This window comes from Talpa occidentalis, unplaced genomic scaffold (genome assembly GCF_014898055.3).
Source record: "Talpa occidentalis isolate TD23 unplaced genomic scaffold, MPIMG_talOcc4v2.1 talOcc4.8, whole genome shotgun sequence".
In the NCBI taxonomy this organism is placed as follows: Eukaryota; Metazoa; Chordata; class Mammalia; order Eulipotyphla; family Talpidae; genus Talpa; species Talpa occidentalis.
In genome coordinates this window covers 103,921,759-103,944,171 of record NW_023605194.1, presented here as the reverse complement: position 1 = coordinate 103,944,171, position 22,413 = coordinate 103,921,759, and the positions used below count along the sequence as shown (strand labels likewise).

General features: G+C 36.9%; 1 long non-coding RNA gene and 1 other non-coding gene across 2 annotated transcripts; one reads left to right on the top strand and one right to left on the bottom strand.

Annotated features, from left to right (window-relative positions):
* Positions 1 to 789: 789 nt before the first annotated feature.
* On the top strand, positions 790 to 21,681 carry LOC119234439 (uncharacterized). Its single transcript, XR_005122616.2, has 3 exons — positions 790 to 1,003; positions 3,975 to 4,069; positions 21,597 to 21,681. It is a non-coding gene; the product is annotated as an uncharacterized LOC119234439 (long non-coding RNA).
* On the bottom strand, positions 1,591 to 1,692 carry LOC119235018 (U6 spliceosomal RNA). The gene has a single exon (XR_005122774.1). It is a non-coding gene; the product is annotated as a U6 spliceosomal RNA (small nuclear RNA).
* Positions 21,682 to 22,413: the final 732 nt, after the last annotated feature.

The window sequence follows — 22,413 nt, the reverse complement described above, 5'->3', positions numbered from 1 at the left end:
ATTTTTTTTCAAAAAGATTTATTTATTTATGCATACAAGAGCTGGTGTACAGGCCAGAGATGAGGGGGGTGGGTGAAAGGATTCACCAGAGACAGAGTGGGGAACAAAACAGCAGACTGACTGAAATACACTGTTGCGGAGAACAGCGGACAAGACAGGAGAGGTCTGCTTCGCCATTTGGGTTGCTCCCTGGCCAGCTGGGGATCGAACTCATGCTGCCGGGGATCAAGATCAAACTCATGCTGCAGTGGCTGCAGATTGCCTCATAGTGCGGTGCTTAACCCCTTGGATGAGCCTTTTTGTAACTGGTGGTTGAAGACAAAGGAGTGTTACAGGTGGTGCCCCCGAAGGGGGCAGCTGGTGAGAATAGATAGCCCCAAGGGAAATGCTAAAAAGTATGGCATTTTAAGGTGAGGCAAGGATAAGACAAATAAGGGACCACAGAAGTGGGCGTGGATTCATTCAGATTTGGGATTCAAGGTTTTTGGATCTTCAGCATTTGGGGTTGGCCCCCAACACGCTGATCTTCTCAAGGGCTGTTTCGGGCCTCTGAAACTGAAGGCATCCAGCAGCCAATCTCAGAAAGGAAAAGTTCAGAGGCTTTGCAATTATCTCAGGGGAAACTGTTTCTGGTTTTGCTGTTGTTGCAGCCTCTCCAAGAAGGCGAAGACCTGGAGCCAGGTGCCTCCCTGAGCTGCGTGAGTGGGGCCGTTTGTTGGGTCTTTCGGCCCTTGCAGCTGCTGTTCTGTGTGTGGTTTGTTGGGTGCTGCGCTGGGGCATCCTGGCAGCTCCAGGAGTGTCTCCTGTTGTGTCTTACTGCTGTCTTTGTGAGTCGGAACCTGGCCTAAGTCTGGCTGCCCTGTGCTCCAGGTGGGCAGAGGCAGGAAGACACCATGTTGGACGCGCAGCCTATTCAGGAGAGGATCTCCATGTCCTTAGTGGCGGAAAGCTACCATTTTAGCTGCTTTTGTTTATGACTGGAAAACACTGGACACTGCTTCGGGTGAGTAAAGGCCACTTTTAGCCTCAAAAACTCTTTGTTTTTCCCTGGTTTGTTAAATAAATCCCACTGTTTTTGTTCCCTGAGCCTGAGGAGTCTTGCAATTGTGCAGGCGGGTAAAGAACTTAGATAGTGGCTGGTAAACTATCTGGGCAGTTTCCTTGGCCAGTTTTAGTGCCCCTTGCTGCCTTGTATCACTTTCAGTTCACGTTCCTGGTTCTCTGCTGCTTGTAAAATGGATGTCCCAACTCTCAGGGGACATCAGGCAACTAAAGGTCCAGCCCTTTATATTTAGAGCATGATTTTTAGTTTAAACCTCTCATGTTGAAAGCACTTTAATCCTTAGTCTAATTTCAGAGCAATGAGGCACAAGTTTATGTTGACAGCGTGTTCTCAGTCGGCCACGCTGACACACAGGCAGTGATTGCTGGACCAGCACTCAGAAGCTGGGAAGGCTGAAGGCACAGGACTGAGGTGGGAGGTGACTGCCACTGTCTCATTTATTCCTGTACCTCTTGCAGTTATCCAGCTGGGAAGTACTCAACCATGAACTGAAATTGAGGGCTAGGTGTGTTCCTTCCTTCTTTTTAAAAAATATGAAACACTTTATGGATTTGCAGGTCTTCCTTGTGCAAGAGCCATGCTGACCTTTTCTGTATTGTTTTGATTTCATATAGTGCTCCTGAAGCAACAATTTTTTCTTCCTTTTTAATTTAGGTACCATTGGCCTATAATACTAAGTACACCATTCTATGTTTCAGGAGTATGGCTTCATGCCTTGACGTACCACACCACTATCACCTTTAGGGTCTAGTTACCATACACCACTATGCACTTGACCCCCTCTACCAGTCCTCCTATCCTTCCCCTCTCATACTGGCAACCCCCATTTTGTCATCAGAGTCTAATGGCTTGGGTTTTTAAATTTTTTTATTTATTTTTATTTATTTTTAAAGATTTATTTTATTTATACAAGAGCTGGGGTACAGGCTAGATGCGTGAGAGGGTGAGAAGATTCACCAGAGACAGAGCGGGGAACAGAACAGGCAGACTTACAAAATACACTGCTGAGGGGAGAAGTGGTCAAGACAGGAGAGGTCTGCTTCCCATGTGGGTTGCTCCGAGGCCGGCGGGGATTGAACCAGCACTGCAGAGGCTGCGGACAGCTTCGCAGCACTGCACACAACCGCCTGCGCCACCAGGGAGGCCCTTTAAATTTTTTAAAATAGATTCCATGTATGAGTCACAACACATCGGAGTGGTCTTTGTCTTTTGCTTTCTTATTTCACTTAGCACGATCCCCTCAAGTTCCATTCATGTTGTCACAAATAGCAAGAATTCATCTTTTTTTATAGTTGAGCAGTATTTCATTGTGTATATAAACCACATCTTTATCTAAGTATCTGCTGCGGGCACTGAGGTTGTTTCCAACCTTGGCTATTGTAAATAATATTGTGATGAACATATATAAGCTGCATATATCACTCCAGAGCAATACAGTGCTGGAGAGAAGAAATTCCAGCACACATCTGTATACATGGTCTATATATATCATCACAGGCAAAACAACTATTTAGTCCTACTACCATTTTGATGTGCAAAACCAGGAAGTTTATTTGTCTTGATTTCCCACCCCCTCTTCTCCCCCGGATCTTTCAATTTGTCCTCACTCATTTTTCTACCAATAAGTGAGCACCCTCTGTTTAGTCAACATTCCTTCTGATTGTTGCCTCTGCCATAACAATCTTACTTGTCTTACATGTCTCTCATCATAACTTATTTTTCAGACTGTCTTTGGAAGATTTGGAAAATATTCTATTTAGCAGGTACAAGAATGTTCTGTGAGAAATTTTACATTTTTAAATTATGAAAATTTTAGAAATATATTTCAAGCATATCATGGATCATCAGGACTATTTTATAGCCTAACGCTGCCATACCATTGACTTGCATTTACTTATACAAATGTGGTTTCTCCATGTTAAGACTAACTGATTTTGCAATGTTCTGTACAAATAAAATTTTCAAAGGGAGGTCAAATAGAGACCAGTAGTGAGGGAACTATCCTACTCATTCTTTGTAGTAAAGGCATGCCAAATTAAAAACAACAGACCAAAATCTGCATTGGCAGGAAGGACATATTCATGTCGTGAGAGAAAATATTTGTCAGATCCCATCCTTGTCAACGGATGGAAGGCTACAGCATTTCAATAACATGTCTTTAGACAACGAGGACCTGTTTTTCTCCTGATTTTCATAGTTGTTTTCTATACCATAGTGAAAACGTTGTTTACCCCAGCTATCCACTACTCCATTCCTTCCTCTTTCCCAGAGCTTGATTCTGTTAGACATCTGCCCCTCACATGAGTGTAAACTGATTCCTTTCCCTTGTCCTTTGCTTTTCTGTGTATAATGAAATTGTGAATCTTACTGCGATGAACATACATAAGCTGCATATATCTCTCCCTTTGAAATTTTTATTTGTACAGAACATTGTATCTTATGTATGTGTATTATGTGTAATGCCCCGCACATAAACATTTGCAAGCTAAAAATACTGACTGAAATGGCATTTCTTAATCTGGTGCTTTGTTTTATACTTTACAAAGAACACTAATTGATCTAAAAAATAAACACATGATCTAATTTTTAGAACACAGTCATCCAAATAGTCACAATTAGTACTAGTAGTACTATTAGTACTATTACAGGCTAATTTGGAGACTGGTGTAATATAAAAGTTGACTTAGTACATCATTATACTGTTAGAGCCAACTTTAATTTCTAGGTTTAGCAAAATAATGTCATTATTTTTGTAATGATGTAAATTTATATTGCATCATTGTTTTGTTTGTATTTAATTTGTACATTAGTTGTAATAATTGTAAAAATCTCGTACACAAAATAGATTTAAACCTATGTAACATGTTGTCAAGTCTGTCTGTTTATTTAAATCATGCGATCTCTCTTTCAGGAAGAATATACCTCAGTCGTTAATGGCATCGGATGTGGAGTCAGGCATGTATTTGAAGGTTGACTTCACCATTGGTGCTGCATGAGAACGGAAAGGTACATGAACCTCTTCACAAAGAGAGAATAATACTAGCACTTCTTTAGTTTGTTATTAGTTGTTTGAGTTAATATACGGGGTGGACTTGAAAGAGTCTTGGCACATAGTGTCTGCAAGTGTTATCATTATTTAGACCTTCTATCATTTTCTCATAAGCAATGATCGAGGTAGACTTTTACTGGAGATCTCAGTTTTTTTTTTTTTTTTTAAATAGAGGCATGTTATTTATTTATTTATTTATTTATTTATTTGTTTGTTTGTTTGTTTATACATGCACTGGGTACAGTCAGAAGCGCGGGAGGGTGAGAGAATTCACCAGAGCCAGAGCGGGGAGCAGAGCAGGCAGAAGGACCGAGGTACACTGCTGAGGGGAGCAGCGGGCGGCAGGAGAGGTCTGCGCGCCATGTGGGACCCTCCTCCGGTGGCTGGGGAGCAGCCGGGGATCGAACCGGCGCTTCAGAGGCTGCGGGCAGCTTCGCAACCCAGCGCTCAACCGCTGCGCCACTGGGGAGGCCCTGGAGGTCTCAGTTTTGAACCAATGATTATAAAGCAACCAATTAAAAAAAATCTGATGTTCACAATATTATATCTGAAAAAGCTAACTTTCAGATTGGTCATTCAGCTGTGTTAGTCTATTCTGGCTGCTACACAGTGGGTGGCTTATAAACAGCACAAATTAATTGCTCACAGTTCTCGAGGTTAGGAGTCCAATATTAAGGTGTGATATGTCAGCTGAGGTTGCAGATTTCTTGCTTTATCCTCACTTGGAGGAAGAGGCTACAGAGTTCTGTGAAGTTTCTTTTATAAGAACAAAATTCTATTCATGACGGTGACCCTCTCCACCTGTGCATCTTACACAGACCCCACTCCAGTCCCATCATATTGGACATTATACACTCAATGTATGAATTTTAGGGGGCACAAACATTCAATCCATAGCACCAACCAAATTCAAGTCAGTGTGTAAATACCAGTGTAGTCTGCATTAAACTTGTGTTTTCACAAATGATTTTGCTAATTTCTGGTATTTTGCTCTTGGCTTTTATCAAGGAATAACATTTTAAATGATCATATGTCTTTGCAACAAATGCTGGGTTATTCACAAACTGTTACTCCCCCTACACACCAGGCTTCCAGAAGGCACAATTTAAACTCACTTTTTAGAAATTTTAGAAACATGTTCTTAGAACTCATGGATAATTAATTAATCCAGCTTAGCCCCAGGGACCTAGGCCTTAATTTGGTCACCCAAGAATGACACTGACATCTTTTCTATCTGTGCTTTTATTTGCCTCGTGATATATGCCTCCAACTCTAGCCTTGTTCTTCTCCTGGAAATTTAAACTAAAGTGATGTATTGCATGGAAATAGAGATTTCATTAGCACTTTTCTCCTTTATTTTCCCCTAATTTATATCAGTTCCTTGACAGATGAAAAACAGGTCTGTTCATGAAAAAAAAAGTCATGATCTTTTTTGCGCAGTTCTTATGCTTATTTGAATAATCTTCAAATTGCCACTAAAACTTTCTCTGTCTATGCTGCAAGAACCCTACTTTTATAAGTGTCTTGAAGACCAAAATAAGTTGGTCCACAGAAAAGTGTTCAGTGGAGGATTGTTGAACACTACAGGAAATAGAACCATAAGTTAACAGAAACTGAAAACTGAAAGACTTAGAAATATCCAACCTGGTGTATATAAACCTAATAATCTAATTTAGAGTACTACACAGCCATTCAAAATATTTGGCAAAACAAGAAAACTAGGTATGAGATTTAAGATATAAAGATTGAAGACATTCTGTCATTTTTTTAAAGCCTACTTGTTTGTTGAATTGAAAGTCTATTTCATTTAAATTAGAACTGAAATTTTAATTGTAACTAATAATTCTATAATATTGTAATGCTATGCTAAATATTTTTAGAGTGGGACTTTTATTTGACTTGGAGCAAAATATTATAGAAATTTTATGAATTCCATCAAAATTCAATGGGGGAAAATGTTAATCTTTGCTCCCCAAATTCCTTGAGGTCAGGGCATATAGTCTGAAATGTGACATCAAAAAACTGCCTTGTCTGTTTTCCTATTTATGAAAAAACTTAATTTTTATAATTTTTATTGATTACAACTTACATAATTCATACCTGAAGATGTCAGGTATTTAGCAAGTACTTATTTTTTTAAATTTTATTTTTATAGTCTCCATACAATTGCAACCCCCTTATTTTGACCCCCATCCCTCCTTTCCCTGTGCCCCACCCCCCATAGAGTGTCTCTGGTTCATAGTTGTTTGTTGATTTTGATTTTTTCTTTCCTATAGTTATTCTTTTTCTTGGTTTCCCTCATTTAGATTTTCTAGATTCCTGCTATGAATGAGACCATGCGGTATTTTTCTTTTTCTTTCTGGCTTATTTTGCTGAGCATGATCCCTTCCAGCTCCATCCATGTTGCTGCAAATGGCATGTGTTTATCTTTTTTGAATGCTGAGTAATATTCCATGGCGTATATGTACCACATCTTCTTGATCCAGTCATCTATTTTTGGGCATTTGGGTTGTTTCCAAAGTTAGCTATTGTAAATAGTGCTAGCAAGTACTTACTGATTGGGTGAGTTGCTGAGAAAAATTAACATCTACCTTTCCATTTCTTTTCATAATATTTGATGTAGGTCATGACATACTCTTAGTTCTTAAGATTTTAGAATGCAATTTAATTGTGAAATTGCATTTGATAAAAGATAAACTAAGTTGGCTGTAGGAAGCCACTTAATGATCTATGAAAAGTGCTGCATTCATCTTTACCCTCTAAGAGACGTGTTAGACAATTTTGTTATTTATATTAAGCTTCAGCAAAGGATTTGAAGTGGCTCATAGAAATGTATTAATTTTACAAGGAAAGAGCAACTAATAACTAAGGAGTTGTGAGTAAAGCAAAAGAAATGAAAATGAGCAATAAAGACTGCACACAATTACTTATGACATAAGGTGTTGTAAAACTGCTGAGTGGGATAGAAAATCCTTCATAGGAGTGTTGGAATCCAGTTAAAAGACAAATGGGAAAAAAAAAATCTAAATATGGCTATAGGGATTCTGTTGACTTAAATTTTGGGATCACTGGGGGAAATGCATAAAGACATTCTAAAGTATGTTTCTAGCTTTTTCATTTTTTTATATGCAGAAAACTCAGAATCAGCTTGTAAACACTTACGTTGAGTAGCTGGCATATTCATCTCATATGTTTTCTCTCTGCCTTGGCCTTAGTTTTCATTAAGAAAAAACAAAACTACTCTATGCCAGGTGTTTCTCATTTATCCCAAGAATGTCTTTGTCAGCTGGTCTTCCATAAAACAACATTATAAAATGGTTGGCTCAACCAACAGAAATTAATTTTTTCATGTTCTGAGTTAGGAAATCAGAAATCAGTGTGGCTGGCTCCCGGGGAGCCCATCTTCCTGACTGCAGAGAGCTGCCATCTTTGAGTGTATTCTGTGATGGCTCCCTTGAGCGCACACGAGGCGAGAAAGCTCTCTAATGTTGTGTCTAATAAGGACACTCATCTCATCACAAATCAGCCCCTCATCTAACCCTAATTATCTCTCAAAGGCTCTGTCTCCAAATGCCATCACTTTAGGGGTAAGGGCTTCAACACAAACTTCAGAGAAACACAAAATTGTTTTTAATGCTAAGTCTTCACAGTCCTAGCAAAGTTACACCATCACTGAAATAAATGGGCCTGGGGTTGGGATTGTGTATAGCTGTATCATTTGTCTGATAAATCACAATCTACATTTTATCAGGATCTGATGAGAACAGGTCCTAGAGAACAAATCTTTCCAAGCACACTCTCAAGCTTGACAAATGTTTTAGATGAAAAGGTTAATTCATTACTTTAATACAAACAGATAATGGTAGACTTAAAGATCAGTAAAAATTTTCTTACTATGAAAAATGAAATAGTAAACTAAATTTTAGTCAAAAGTACCAGTTAGTGAATTCTTCACTTTTGCTTACCACATATGGAGGCTTTATTATCTGCCAAATTTCTGCTAAAATTTTGGAAGAAATGAGAAAATAATTCCTGAAGTGTAGAATTATATACTTGGATGAACAATAATTTTACAAAATTTGCTAACTGAAGTTTGATTAGTCCACTGGAGATTTTCTGACTCACAATTGAACTCTGGGCCACAGGACACTGTCAGCTCTGTAATTAGTTTCTATTGGATCCCCATTGTGTGGTTGTGGAAAATGCCTTTTTTATAGAGGCAGGATATCTGGATTTAAATCCTATTGCTGCTATTATGAAAAAAAAATAAGCAAACTGTTTAGTCTGAAATATCATTTTTTCAGCAATAATTTTTTTCTTAGGGTTATAGTAAGAATTCAACAAAATAAAAATGGAAATAAATGCTGAAATGTGTTGAATGCTTCCTGTGTTGTAAACAAGGTGAGGTGTCCACCACCTCACACACGCTGTCAGCTGTTCCCTTGGTGCACAGTGAATTGTCCTTCCTACACTTGCTGTGTCTTCCTGTAGGCGGGTTCCTGTCCACTTTGCTGTCCTGTCCACTCTGTTGTCTTGCCCACTTTGCTTAATTAATGGATCTCTGTGGATGTGAGCTCTATAGTGTCCGAGCAGAAACTTTAAATGAGCCTTTGCTTTTCCCTTCTGCCTCCTTGAGTGTCTTCCCTGAGAAGAGCACATCACAGGGATACTCCTTCAGTCTGAGCCTTGAAATAATGAGGCATGTGATCCTAGCATTGCCCAGAAGCATTACAGGCCATACAAGCTCGCATATAGTGTGTTTGAATAAAAAATATTTCTTGCTATAAGATAATGAGAGTTTGGGGGTGTTTGTTGTTACAGTGATGCCTAGAAGCTTATTGTTGCCATAACAATTCCTGAAATATGTTCCACTGATTTTTAACACCAGGTGGCAGATAGCCAGGAAACTGTTCCAGATGCGAATATACTTGCTATTCCAGGGGATGCTGCTGTATTCATATAATACTCTTTTTCCATCATGCCTTAATTTCTGGAGGGTGAATTGTTGCTATTTAAAGTGGCATATTATTTCAAATTTCATTTTCTAATTGGCTATTGGTGGCATGAAAGAATACCATTTGTTTTTATCCATAAATGTAGTATAGGACATTTATCATTCTGTATTTTTTTGCTGATCACCTTTTTAAAATGTAGATGTCTGTATTATTACAAGTAATGCTTATCTAAGCTGTTCCCTTCTAATTCTTCGAAGTCATTTAATTTCCTGGCCACTTCTGTTAAACCATTGTGGTGATAACGAGCATCCTTAGCTTATTTTTGAACTTAAAATGAATGTGTTAAAGTGTCTCCGTTTGCTAAAGTTATTTATAGATTTTGTTTGATATCTTTTGAGCAGAAAAACAGTCTTATTTATTCCCACTTTGCTATATTTTAAATTATTTTTATCAACTTGGTTTGGTCAGTAAAACAAAATTATTCTAAATATTATTATAATGAAGGGCAATTAAAGAAAATAGGACTAATATTGAGTGTAAAAGGAGCTGGGTGAGTGAAGGTCAGGGAGAACCACAGTGGAAAGTCAAGGTGGAGTCACTCATGACGTCTCTCTGAAGCTCTGAAACAGGCTATTCTCACAACTTTGCCAGGAAACTGAGTTGAAGGTCAAGTCTTGGAAAGGTCAAGGTCTTAGTAAAGTAGGAAATGTGAGAAAATCTTTGAAGTCAGAATATCTGTCACAACCTCCCCAGAACATAAACCTCTCCTCCAGTTTACTCTCCAAACGTTGTGCAAGGTCTTCCCATTGGCAAACTCTAGCCTGAAATTATGCAGGAAAGGAGATTCTGGAAAGTGAGTTTCCCAGTATCTGCAATGCAGAGGAGAACTTAGGAGAGAGTGTAGTAAGGCAAAGTTGACAGCCGACAGCCTCACACCTGAGCATGTTGACAATCTGGTGCACACTGAAAGGACTTTCATTGGTGACTCATGTTGGCATATCTTTCTGATGTGGAACTTCCTTGCTTTCCTTGAATAAATCCTATTTGTTCCAGGTGCATTATTTTAAATTCCACCTGGGGTTTCAATTTGATGAAAAAATTCTAAATGAACTATTAAGTATGTATACCACACACCAATATTTTTTGTTAGAAATCTAAGAGGATGTTCTCCACTAAAAAGGGAAATGAATTCAGAAGATAGTTATATAATATGGGAAATGAAGATAAAGGACTATAATAATTATCACTGTTAAAATTAACAATGGCTAAAATTCATTAACAAAGACACTAACATGATTAACCATGGACATTTCATTTAAAATTTAACACAATTTTCATTTAGCCACAGATATTAATATTTGATTTTTTTAAACAAAGTATTGCTTGCCTAGTGTTTATTACTTATCAGGTGGAGGAGACTTACAGATATTGATTTATTCAATTATTATAACAGTGTTTTTAAAATAAATTTTTATTGGTTTATCATTGATTTATAATGCTCTGTAAATTTGGGGAGCATAGGTCATACTTTGATGCGTGTATGTGCTTCTCCATCCCATCACCAAAGTCTTAGTTCCACTCACACTAGGGAGCTGACCCCCACCCTTTCTTGTATTCCACCTTCTCCCTCCCCTTTGGTAACCATCTTACTTTCAGAGTCTAACTGCTCTTTTTGTTGTGTTTTGTTAGCTTGTTGGCTTTATTTATAATCCACATATGAATAATACATCTGATAATTGTTGTTCACTTTCTGACTTATTGCTTAATGTAATCACTTCAAGTTTCATCTGTTGTCACAAAAGGCCAGATCGCATCTTTCTTAATAAATGAATAGCATAGCATTGTATATATATATTCCACAACCCAGTTATGACAATGCTTTGACATGGCTGCAATTATTATCCCCATTTTTCAGATGAGAAAAATAAGACACAGTAAGTTAATTGATATAGGTGACCAAGGTCACAAATGTCTCCACTGTGGAACTGGACTTTATCCTCAGACCATTATTTCCCGCAGTGCTATTATTAACTACCATATTATGCCATTTCAATGCCAAAATTTGGTGGAGGGAGAATGGAGAGTCACTAGAGGGAGGTGGAGACACACTAAAGTTCCTGTCTATTGAGTTAGGAAGCAAAGAACATGAGACGTTGTACTTTTGCTCTTCAGATCCGATGCTTGTATTTCTGACATGAGTGAGTTGGACCAGCCATGGCTGCTGAATTTACAGACATTTCCAGGCATACATGAATTTGCTGCCATTATGATTCCAAATGAGTTTGTTCAAATTGGTAGATCCACTGTAGACTCTATGGTTTTTCCTGGTTTAGTGAACTGTAGCAAAAGGGGGTCATGAACATGAACAAATCTAATGGTGATTAACCCTTACTGGACTGCAGAGCACTTTCAAAGAACATGGAAGTACGATTTTGGCACAAATCTCAAAAGCGTTTTTAAAAATGGCCAGAATCTACTTGTTTATGTAGCTTACTCATCTCCACCTGGATTCTAAAATCTTTGAGATTTTTATCTTCTCGCTTCTTCCAGTTCTCACTTTAATATCTTTTAAGAGGTAAACATTTCAGAGCTGTGGTAAGTAGTACCGAACTTCAAAAATTTAAAGAATTTATTAAGAAGGATTATAAGAACTTTTCCATTTCCAGTTAAGTGATAAACAAAAGGGGGAAGGTTTATAATTTACAGTAAGAGATTTTTTATTTAAATCAGAAGAAAAATTACTGGATGTTAGAGTTATTAACCTGTGATAGAAAGCATTTCCTTTATTGTAATATTCTCTTATACCGTTGGCTGTAGTTATTAATGAGGTAACCTTAATCCACCTGGATGTGCAGGGGCATGAAACAGGTTTTGTGTGTACACATGTGTGTTTAATGTAGATGTAGTCAACATTATTATTTATGAAAGGTAGTAACTTACCCTAGGGAGCTGCGATGCTATTTTGCAAAGAGGACAGGTTTGTAAAAAGAAACACCTGCATAGTTACAGGTGGGAAGCGAGCTCTTACAGCATCTTAAAACAGGAAGTTTTGACCAGCCAAGTGCTCTGTTTAGTAACTCAAAATGTCTTTGTGTTGTTGTTTTCTTTCCAATTTATGGCTAAGATTGAAAATTGGCACAGAAAGAACTTGAGGCTAGGCAAGTTTGTTACTTGATTAAACCTGGTGGTAACTCAGCAAGTAAATGATGGTTTTAATTGAAATACTCTACCAGCCAAAAATGCAAAAGATAAATAGGAATGTGAATGCTGGATCACAAGAGGTAAAATCTGAAATGTAATTGAAATGACAAAAAAAAAATGGTATTTCTTAAAGCTTCACACATTCTGCTAACAGTAGGCTTAATTGGCTATATATTGCTATATTTAGATGTAATGATTGTGGTATGTTTTTAAAGTAGAGACAAGTAAAAACTTATAATGGTAAGAAAGATTTTATGATGATTAGATCCTAAAGACATGATAGAAATCATCCAAATGTGTCTTGCCTTAGAAGCAAGACATGTGTAGTAATTAGGCCATGATGACTGGATTTGAAATGAGTAGATTAAGTGCACATTAAAAGTAGAGAATGGGCAAGACTGTTGGAACTTAGAACTCATTTTTGAAAACTTAATTATGTTAACTTAGAGAGTGTCATGGAATTAAAATTAGGAGTTAAAGATCCTATTTCTACCATTCTCTAATGGTGTGGGAGTCTTCTTAATGAAAGATATATTTTCTCTGCCTTAGGTATTTCTCCGTTGATATTCAAGGAGGTATATACATTTACTCAAGGGAAAACAACATCTGTAAAATTCAAGTTCATTATTCCTAACAAAAATATGCATAGTTATATGAGAAACAATCAGAATTTCACCATGAGTAGTAGGCACTAATTACTTTGTTTCTTGTTTTCTCCCAAAACCCATCTTTACTCTGTGGTATTTTTTTCCTGTGCTCTGGGGACAATTGATGAAGGATTATATATTGTTTGATTTGGTTTGCTAATATTTTAAAAGTACTTTTTAAAATCTGTTAATGTGAAACATACTGATCTGTGCTATTTTTTTTTGTTTTTAAATAATACTTATTTTATTTCCATGTCAGTGTTATATTTGTCTCATAAAATGAGTTGGGCATTTATTCTACCTTGCTAAATCATGTATACAAGAGTAGTGCTGTTTCCTTCTTGAATGTTTCTGATATAATTTAACAGTCAAACTATCTGGCTCTGGAGTTTTCCTTTAAAAGCATTTTGGTAAAAAAAAAAAATTGTACTAGCTACAGAGTTGCATCTACCTGTATTAATATGGTAAAGTTGAATTTTTTAAAAAATTGTCCATTTGTTACAAGCTGTCAAGTCTACTGGCATAATTTTTTTCATGGTATTTATTATCCTTTTACTCTCTTTGTTGATAAGCATACATTTTTAAAACATGCTAAAGACATCCTTTTAAAATTTTTCAATCTTTTTAATTTTGATCCTCTAGGCTATGATTTTAATTCCTTTCACATTTGATGAACTATTTAAAAGAGGCTGCATCTACTCCCATAATTTCAAAAATCCTCATATGAATGATATTTAAACCTGACTACACACGAGGAATACTTGTCTGCTTTTTAAAAAACACTATATCCTGTGCTTCTCTCAGACATCCAAATCACACTTTCTGGGGGAAAGGCCCCAAGTTAGTGCCCAGGACATCTCTCTCACTGCTCTACCTGCATCTACACCTGCAATTCTCAGACCTCTGCTAAATATACTTCTAAGGGTATAAAAGTAGAAAGGGAGTGGTTTCTTTGTCATTCTTCACAATGTTCTCAATTGGGTGTGATGTTTGCCTCTTCTCCCCTCCTACCTTCTTCCCCCCAACCTCCCATACCAGGGCACATCTAGCAATGTATGATTTTCATGATGCTGGAGCTGCTACTGGCATCTACAGGTAGAATGCAGAGATGCTGCTAACTAGTCCACGATGCACAGAACAGCTTCCTATAACCATGAATAACCCATTCCAAAATGTCGACAGCATTATGGTGTGTAAACCCTGTTCTCCACCTAATGATGCATTGAAAAAATGTGCTCTCCCCATCCATGCACTTGGGCTCTATTGATTAAGGGCTCTTAGCTTCCAGGCATGGAATAAATAATACCTCTGGTCTCATGACATATCAGAAAGATGACTGTAGCAGCTACACATGGCTTCCTCCTTTCTTTGTTTCATATGTGTTTTTAATATATGTATTTTCATATATGGATTTTTTATATATGTATTTTTCCACTTCATTTAACTGAGTATCTTATAAGGAGTGTGGATGGTAACAAATTTAATAATTTAGTCTCTAGGTTAGAAAATACTTAGAATTGTAACTTATAAAACAAGGAGCGACATAATGCAGATAGGAATAGTGTCTTTGGGATTTCATGTTTTCACATTTGGGGGAGAAGTTAAACTGACTTTGGTTTGTACAGGGAGAATCGTATCACTTTATTTTTATTTTTTTTTTTTTTTAGAGGCATGCTTTTTATTTATTTATTTGTTTGTTTGTTTTGTTTATACATGCACTGGGTACAGTCAGAAGCACGGGAGGGTGGGAGAATTCACCAGAGCCAGAGCGGGGAGCAGAGCAGGCAGAAGGACCGAAGTACACTGCTGAGGGGAGCAGCGGGCGGCAGGAGAGGTCTGCGCGCCAAGCGGGACCCTCCTCCGGTGGCCGGGGAGCAGCCGGGGATCGAACCGGCGCTGCAGAGGCCGCGGGCAGCTTCACAACCCAGTGCTCAACCGCTGCGCCACCGGGGAGGCCCGAATCGTATCACTTTAGATGGAAGTATGATCTTACTCTTTTTGGTGCTCGGGAGTTTAATATAGACATAAAAACAGAAATGAAATGGGTACTGAAAAGTAGCCAATGCAGTAGACAATCAAGCTTACCTGTTGGCATAGTGCCTACTCCCTTTAAGCTTCGCTGTTGTGTAACTAAAGTCACAGTCTATTTTCATAGAATTCTTTTTTTTTTTTTTAAGAGTTTGCAGTGTAATCAGGAAAAATCTGCATGCTTGACACAATTTGAAAAAGTACAGGATAATGTATAACAGCGTGGTCTATAAAGTGCCCAAATGTATTGCTAAGTATTCTATGCATGTCTTGGGAAGTGCTGGTGGCTATGGGGAAGGCAGGGCAGTGTGTGGAGATTTTGTTTCCATAGCATAATGTATATCCTCGCCTCGCCAGCCTAAAAATTTGCCTGTGGGGGCAAGAATTATGTCTGTCATTTCATTGTTGTTTCCAGAAGGTACACAGCACCTTATATCTGGGAAGAAGGCAACAAATATGCGTTGAATTTAACTGGAAATGAAAAAAGTATTTAACTTCTGTAAGCATAACTCATTCCACAGGACTCATTATCCCCTCTTATTGTTTTTTTTTTTTTTTTTTTTAAGTCTTCCAGTCCATAAGTATGGAAGGTCTTTGCATTTATTTGTGTCTTCTTCCACTTCCTTTATGCTGTTTTTATTAATAGTTTTCTACATGTAAGTCTTCCATATACTTAAATTTATTCACAAATATTTTCATTTTCATGCTATTATAAATGGAATTGTTTTCTTTTTTTTTTTTAAATAATAAATTTTATTTTTATATTCCCCCATACAATTGCAAACGCCCCATTCTGACCCCAATCCTTCCCCTCCCGCCCCCCACTCCCCAAAAAGTGTCTCTGGTTCATAGTTTTTTGTTGATTTTGATTTTCACTTTCTTATATTCATTTTCCTGGTCCCTTATTTAAGTTTTCTAGATTCCTGCTATGAGTGAGACCATCCGGTATTTTTCTTTTTCTTTTTGGCTTATTTCGCTGAGCATGATCCCTTCCAGCGCCATCCATGTTGCTGCAAATTGCATGTGTTTATCTTTTTTGAATGCTGAGTAATATTCCATGGTATATATGTACCACATCTTCTTGATCCAGTCATCTATTTTTGGGCATTTGGGTTGTTTCCAAAGCTTAGCTATTGTAAACAGTGCTGCTATAAACATAGGGGTGCAGGTGCTCTTTGGAATTGATGTTTCTGTGTCCTTTGGGTAAATACCTAGGAGTGGAATTGCTGGATCATATGGAAGCTCTATGTTTAGTAGGTCCAGAAATCTCCACACAGCTCTCCATAGTGGTTGGACCAGTTTGCACTCCCACCAACAGTGCAGAAGAGTTCCTTTTTCTCCACACCCTCGCCAACATTTGTTGTTGCTAGTTTTTTTAATATGTGCCATTCTCACTGGTGTGAGATGGTATCTCATGGTAGTTTTGATTTGCATTTCCCTGATTACAAGTGATGTTGAACATTTTTTCATATGTCTGTTGGCCATTTGCATTTCCTCTTCAGAGAAGTTTCTTTTTAGCTCTTCTGCCCATTTTTTGACTGGATTATTTTCTTTGTTGTTGCTGAGTCTCATCAGCTCTTTGCAGATTTTTGTGATCAGTCCTTTATCATTAGTGTTGGGTGCAAAAATGTTCTCCCAGTTGGTGGGGTTTCTCTTTGTTTTTGTTATTGTCTCTTTTGCTGTGCAGAAGCTCTTTAATTTGATGTAGTCCCAGCTGTTTATCTTTGCCTTCACTATCACTGCTTTGGGTGATGTGTCTGTAAAGATGTCTTTGATGTGCAAATCACGTAGTGTTTCGCCTATATTTCCTTCTATATATTTTATGGTTTCAGGTCTTATGTCTAGTTCTTTAATCCATTTTGAGTTGATTTTTGTGTATGGTGTGAGGTAGTGGTCAAGCTTCATTCTTTTGCATGTAGCGACCCAGTTTTCCCAGCACCATTTATTGAACAAACTTTCTTTGCTCTAATGCATAGTCTTTGCTCCTTTGTCAAAGATTAGTTGACCATAAATCTGTGGGTTTATTTCTGGATTTTCTATTCGATTCCATTGGTCTGTATATCTGTTCTTGTGCCAATACCATGCAGTTTTGATGATTATGGCTTTGTAAAATAAGGTAAAAGTTCTGATGTTGGGCAGTTCACAGTCTAGCTAGAGAACTAACAGATAATTACATGATAGTTCCATAATGTGTGTCTTTTTTTAAGTGCAATAAAATAAGTCCAGGGAAAGGTGGGGATGGCCTCATGTCAACAAGGCAGTGGATAATTCAGTCTGGACTTAACAGATGCCCTGGACATTGGCATCAAGAGAATGCAGAGGTGTGAACAATGCAGAGGTGTGAATCTCTTAAAAAGAGGTTGTGTAAATAGAGGGAAAAATGAAACAAAACATGGAGTATTTAGAGATGAGTGAGCATAGTTCTGTGTGACCAGACAGGGAGCAGCAAAGGCAGGCTGAGACCTGTGTGCCAGGTTAAGTCATTTGGGCTTTCTAATATTGGTAGTGAGAAGCCACTAATGAGAAATATCACATTCATACCTGTACAAAGCATGGATTATCACGTGGAAGATCTGGACAAAGAGAGGTGGCTAATGACAAAGCCAGATGAGCCCACTAAGTTGGAGAGGAGACAAATCAGAGCAGTTCTTAGGTGGTGCTTTCCCATCCTTGGATATGCAGAGAGGACCCTCGATGCCCATGACGAGCTTGATTAAATCCCTGCATCATCTTTGAAGGTTTTACTTTCAGGACCTGCTCCTCAGGGATTTTAGCATTGTAGGGGACACGTGCTTAGTGTGTGTTGGTGTATATCATTTGTCAGCTGTTCATTTTGGAACAGTTATATATGATTTTGGAAAAATTATTTGCAGCTTAATTCTTTTGTGCTAGTAAAGATATGTGTGGGAAAGAAAAATATAATTAAATCTTATAACTTTAGGTAAAAAGTGATATGTATTTCTGCAGAGTAGGTGGGTTATTTGAGTTTCGGTGCATATTTTCTGCTTGGCTTTAACTCTTGGAATATTTTATTCATTATGCGAAATGGGTTGAATTTTGAGCATAGTTGGCAAGATTTCTTTTAGGAACCACTGGAAGTTTTTGCTGTCTATGGTATGTCTTTCCTAGTAGCCAAAATATTTTGTTTAGTGTGGGCACTTGGTATGCTAGTCTTTACAGAGGCATCTCTATAACAGGGTAGATATTATATCATATATATGCATATATAGAATATGGAATATTTTTCAGCCTTAAATGATTGGCATTTATATCATCTCACTTATGTGTGGAATTTAAACAAACACTGCAGAGCTCATACTGGTGGCCAGGGTAGGGGCTGAGAAAAAAATGAATAAACTTCCATTTATGGTGGTCAACTTCCAGTTATATAAGATAAATAAAACCATGAGATTGTAACATAATATACAAAATTGTTTCTTAAGTAATAGTTAAGATAAAGAGAAACCTTTTAAATATCTTACCAGTAGTCAGCATAGAAGGGCCAAGTGAAATTATAATTAAGGATACTTTCAGTTAATATTTACTTTTGTGCTACAATTACAATTTAATTCACACATAAAATTGGATTGCAAACTCTAAATATAAAGGAAAAAGCTCTAATTTCCAGCTAAAACTGACAAAAATGGAAAACTATTTCTAGCATTACTGAAATCCTGATAAAATAACAAAATGATGAAAATGAATTTGCTCATATAATATGCAATGATATTAGATTCTACTCACAAAAAAATTGATGCTAGTTATTTCTTCATCCATGTATTCATTCAACAAATGATTATTTAATGCCTACTGTTTATTAGATATGGTTCTAGGCACTAAAAGAAGTGAACATTGACATGAATTATATTTCTAATAGTATAAAATGTTAACTGAGACAATTATAAAATACAAAATTAAGGAAAAGAGCTAAGATGTATAATTCTTTAATTTTCATTCATTATTTTTTCAGCATGGATTGTGGTCCCATTTTTCAGAGATCGATCATAAAATATATAATTCCTTTCCTGCCATTAAAATTTTAAAGTCATGCCAAGAAATTTTATTCAGCCTTGATACAGCATAGAAGATCTAAGTCTATCTATGGTTTCAGATACACCCTCTTCCCCTGGTAAAAATAGTGCAATTATTACATCATGACTTCAGAATTTGAAAAAATAAAGTAGTTATAAAAGAAGTAAAAGCTAAGATCACAGTTATTTTTCCTACCAAATGACAGGCCACTGGGGATACTGAAGCCACTAAAATGTGGACATACTGCAGTGAAACTGTGGGAGGACACAGAAATCTGGGAAGTCAGTGAGAGGGCAATTTTGCAACATTATTAGAAACTTAAATATACTTTGACCTATAAATTCCACTTCTAGGAATTAGATTCCTAGGAAGATGTTTGAAGTAAAGTAAAGCTCATGATAAGACTTAATAGCCACCTCTTGGAAACTGTCACTTACCACTGGAACAGTTGATGGTGACTGTTGCACAGATCCAAGAGAGAATCCACAACAGCAGCACTGTCAAAAAATAGCTACTTACAGGGCCTCCCTGGTGGTGCAAGGGGTTAAGACACAACCTCTGAAGCTCTCTGCAGCCATTGCAGCACGAGTTCAATCCCCGGCCAAGGAGCTACCCACATGGCACAGCAGACCTCACCTCTCTCGCCCACTGCTCCCCTCAGCAGTGTATTTCAGTCAGTCTGCCTGTTCTGCTCTCCACTCTGTCTCTGGTGAATCCTCTCACCACCGCCCCCCACCTCTGGCCTGTACCCCAGTTCTTGTATGCATAAATAAATAAATATTTTTAAAAAGAAAATAGCTACTTACAGAGGAAGATATTTATGATACATTGCTGAGAGAAAAAAGAAACTACCAACAATATTTATGGATTGTGTCATTGTAGAAAACTATATTGATTGATAGAAAAGGTTTGAAAAGACCTCAAAATGCTAGCAGTGTCTTTATACTGGATTATAATTATTTTTACATTTTTCAAGTTCTTGGAAAACTTGAAATTTTGTATTTTTGATTTTTAATGGGCAGAAAGAAGTCTTAAATAAGCAAAAATAAATCTTTCCATAGAATCACACCAAGATTCTATGGCAAAAACTATTAGAGGGTCCCAGAATCTGTTGTAATTCTTTTGTTTTAGTAATAAAGTTAATGAAAAAATAGTTCTTCTAATTTTCCTTGTAGCAAATGGTCATATGACTAAATTTAGGCTAACAAGATATTAATAGAAGCACTGTGTATGACTTCCAGGAAAATTCTGAGATCTTGTAATATTAATATAGTGTCCATTTAAGATAAAAGATTTTAAAGAATACAGAAGAAATGATTTTTAAAAATGGTTTCAAGTACAGAATTTTCTGTAATACAAATAGCCGGAGAAGCTGAACAGCATTTATATTTGTTCTTATAAAACTAAATTGCACTAGATGCATTTCCTGTGCTGTTTCCTTTGTCAAATAATACCAAAGTCCTCCGCTAGCATTTTGCTTATAATGACTACTATGAAATGACCTGTATACTCCAACATTGTTATTTGAATACAATCTCAGGCCCAGCATTGTGGAGCACAGAACCTGTACTGGAAGTTCTCACCAACCCCTGATTGCTAAGGACAATGGGTGGAGCCCATGGAAATTCTATGGCTGCTTTTAGCTGCAAATTGTACAAAAGCTTACCCAAAGTGGCTTAATGATAAAGACACATGTTATTTCATATAATGAAAGGTCTGGAGGTATGAATTTCCAAGGTGGGTTAAATCAATAGCTCAATAAAATCAGAGTTCTTGCTGATCTTCCTGGTTTGTCCCTATTGCTGTTAAGATGACAATTTGCTCCCAGCACAGGACCTCATACAGCAACATCTAAGCAGGAATAGAAACCCTGTCCCTGAATGTTCAACCACCATGTTTGCTTTCAATTCCTCTATTTAAGTAACTGCTTAATGGAATCATTGACAAGTTGTGGTCTTGTTTGGCTCAGGCAAACCTGTGCAGCTCTTTGTGGATTGGGGAGGTGTCTTTGTGTATCCACAAAATACTTTTAAAATGGTGTTGATTAGCAATAAATTAAAGATTGAGATTCTAGATGTGAGACTGGTAAGTGTATGTCATGCTAAATGATGATAAAAAGAGCAGATAGGTTTTTTAAAGTTTCTCCCCCATCCATGTAGATATTTTATACATGCAATTGCTAAAAAAAAAGTGGACTTATTTCTAGAACAAAAAATAGGAAACACACATCTGAGTAAGATGTAGATGTATATATTGCACAATGAATGTTAAAGTATTGCCACATATCATAAAATGCACTAGAACATGATAGAAATTCTTCAAACAATCACTTTTTTGAAAGTATTGACAGCTTTAATGGTACTCTTTTATGTAATGGAAAACAAAATTAGAAAGTCATTTTAGGTAGACCTTTTTGTAAAGCCCAGCAGTAAACGTGTCCCTTCTCTGAATATGAATGCTTCATTGCTCTTTCTGAAAAGGACAAATAACTCACAGAAAATGTTCAGCTAAATGATATTTTATGGTGGTGTCCCTGCAAGGGCCTGTCTGCCCCTTTTGGGAGCAAACAGAGATGGAACGTAATGAGCTATACTGACTTGAACCTGTTCTCTTTCCTAAAGGCTCAATTCCAAAAAGACACTTTGGTGCTAGGAACCATTGTTGCTATGTTTCCTGATAATAAGAACAAGAAGCTCTACAAAACAGGTAAGGATCAACATGATACAAAGGGTTTTTAATCAGTTATTAACAATACAATATAACATGTGATGTGATGAAGATTCACCTGCAAGATTTTTTTAGTTTTTACATTATCTAAAAGAGGTTGGAAATAGTCTCAATTCACAGACAAGTAAATGAAGGTTCAGAAATCTTATGGATTTATGGTCATATTGTCAGTGGGTTGAAGACACAAAAGTGTTACAAATCCCTTACATTTTATAGATAAGAAGATTATAGAGTTTCATGTAAACTTAGGTCATTCTAATTCCAAAGCCTGTATACTTTGCAGTTTTTTCCATTGTTATATGCTACTTCTAATCAATTTTCATTCCTGGGTGTAGTGGAGTAAACCCTAAATTCAATGTTGTTGTTTTTTTTTAATGGACCGTGTAGTCATACATAATGATATCAGAACAAAACTTATAAGATTATTCTGATGTAATGTAATTTCTCATGAGGTTCAATAATTATTACAGAGATTTTTTTATTCAAATGTTTCAGAAAAGAACATTTAGATCATTAGGTTATTGATTATTCAGTTTTATTTTAACATTAAGATGAACTGCTTTACTTGCTTATTATTCTCATTGTGGTTTTATAGCTCAGTTTCATCCTTTTTGAGAATGAGATTAGTTGCAGAAAATGGTACCAATGAGCAAATTTCAATTACTTAATAGAACATGAATTCTTTTAACTTGTTTTCGTTGTTTGCTTAAG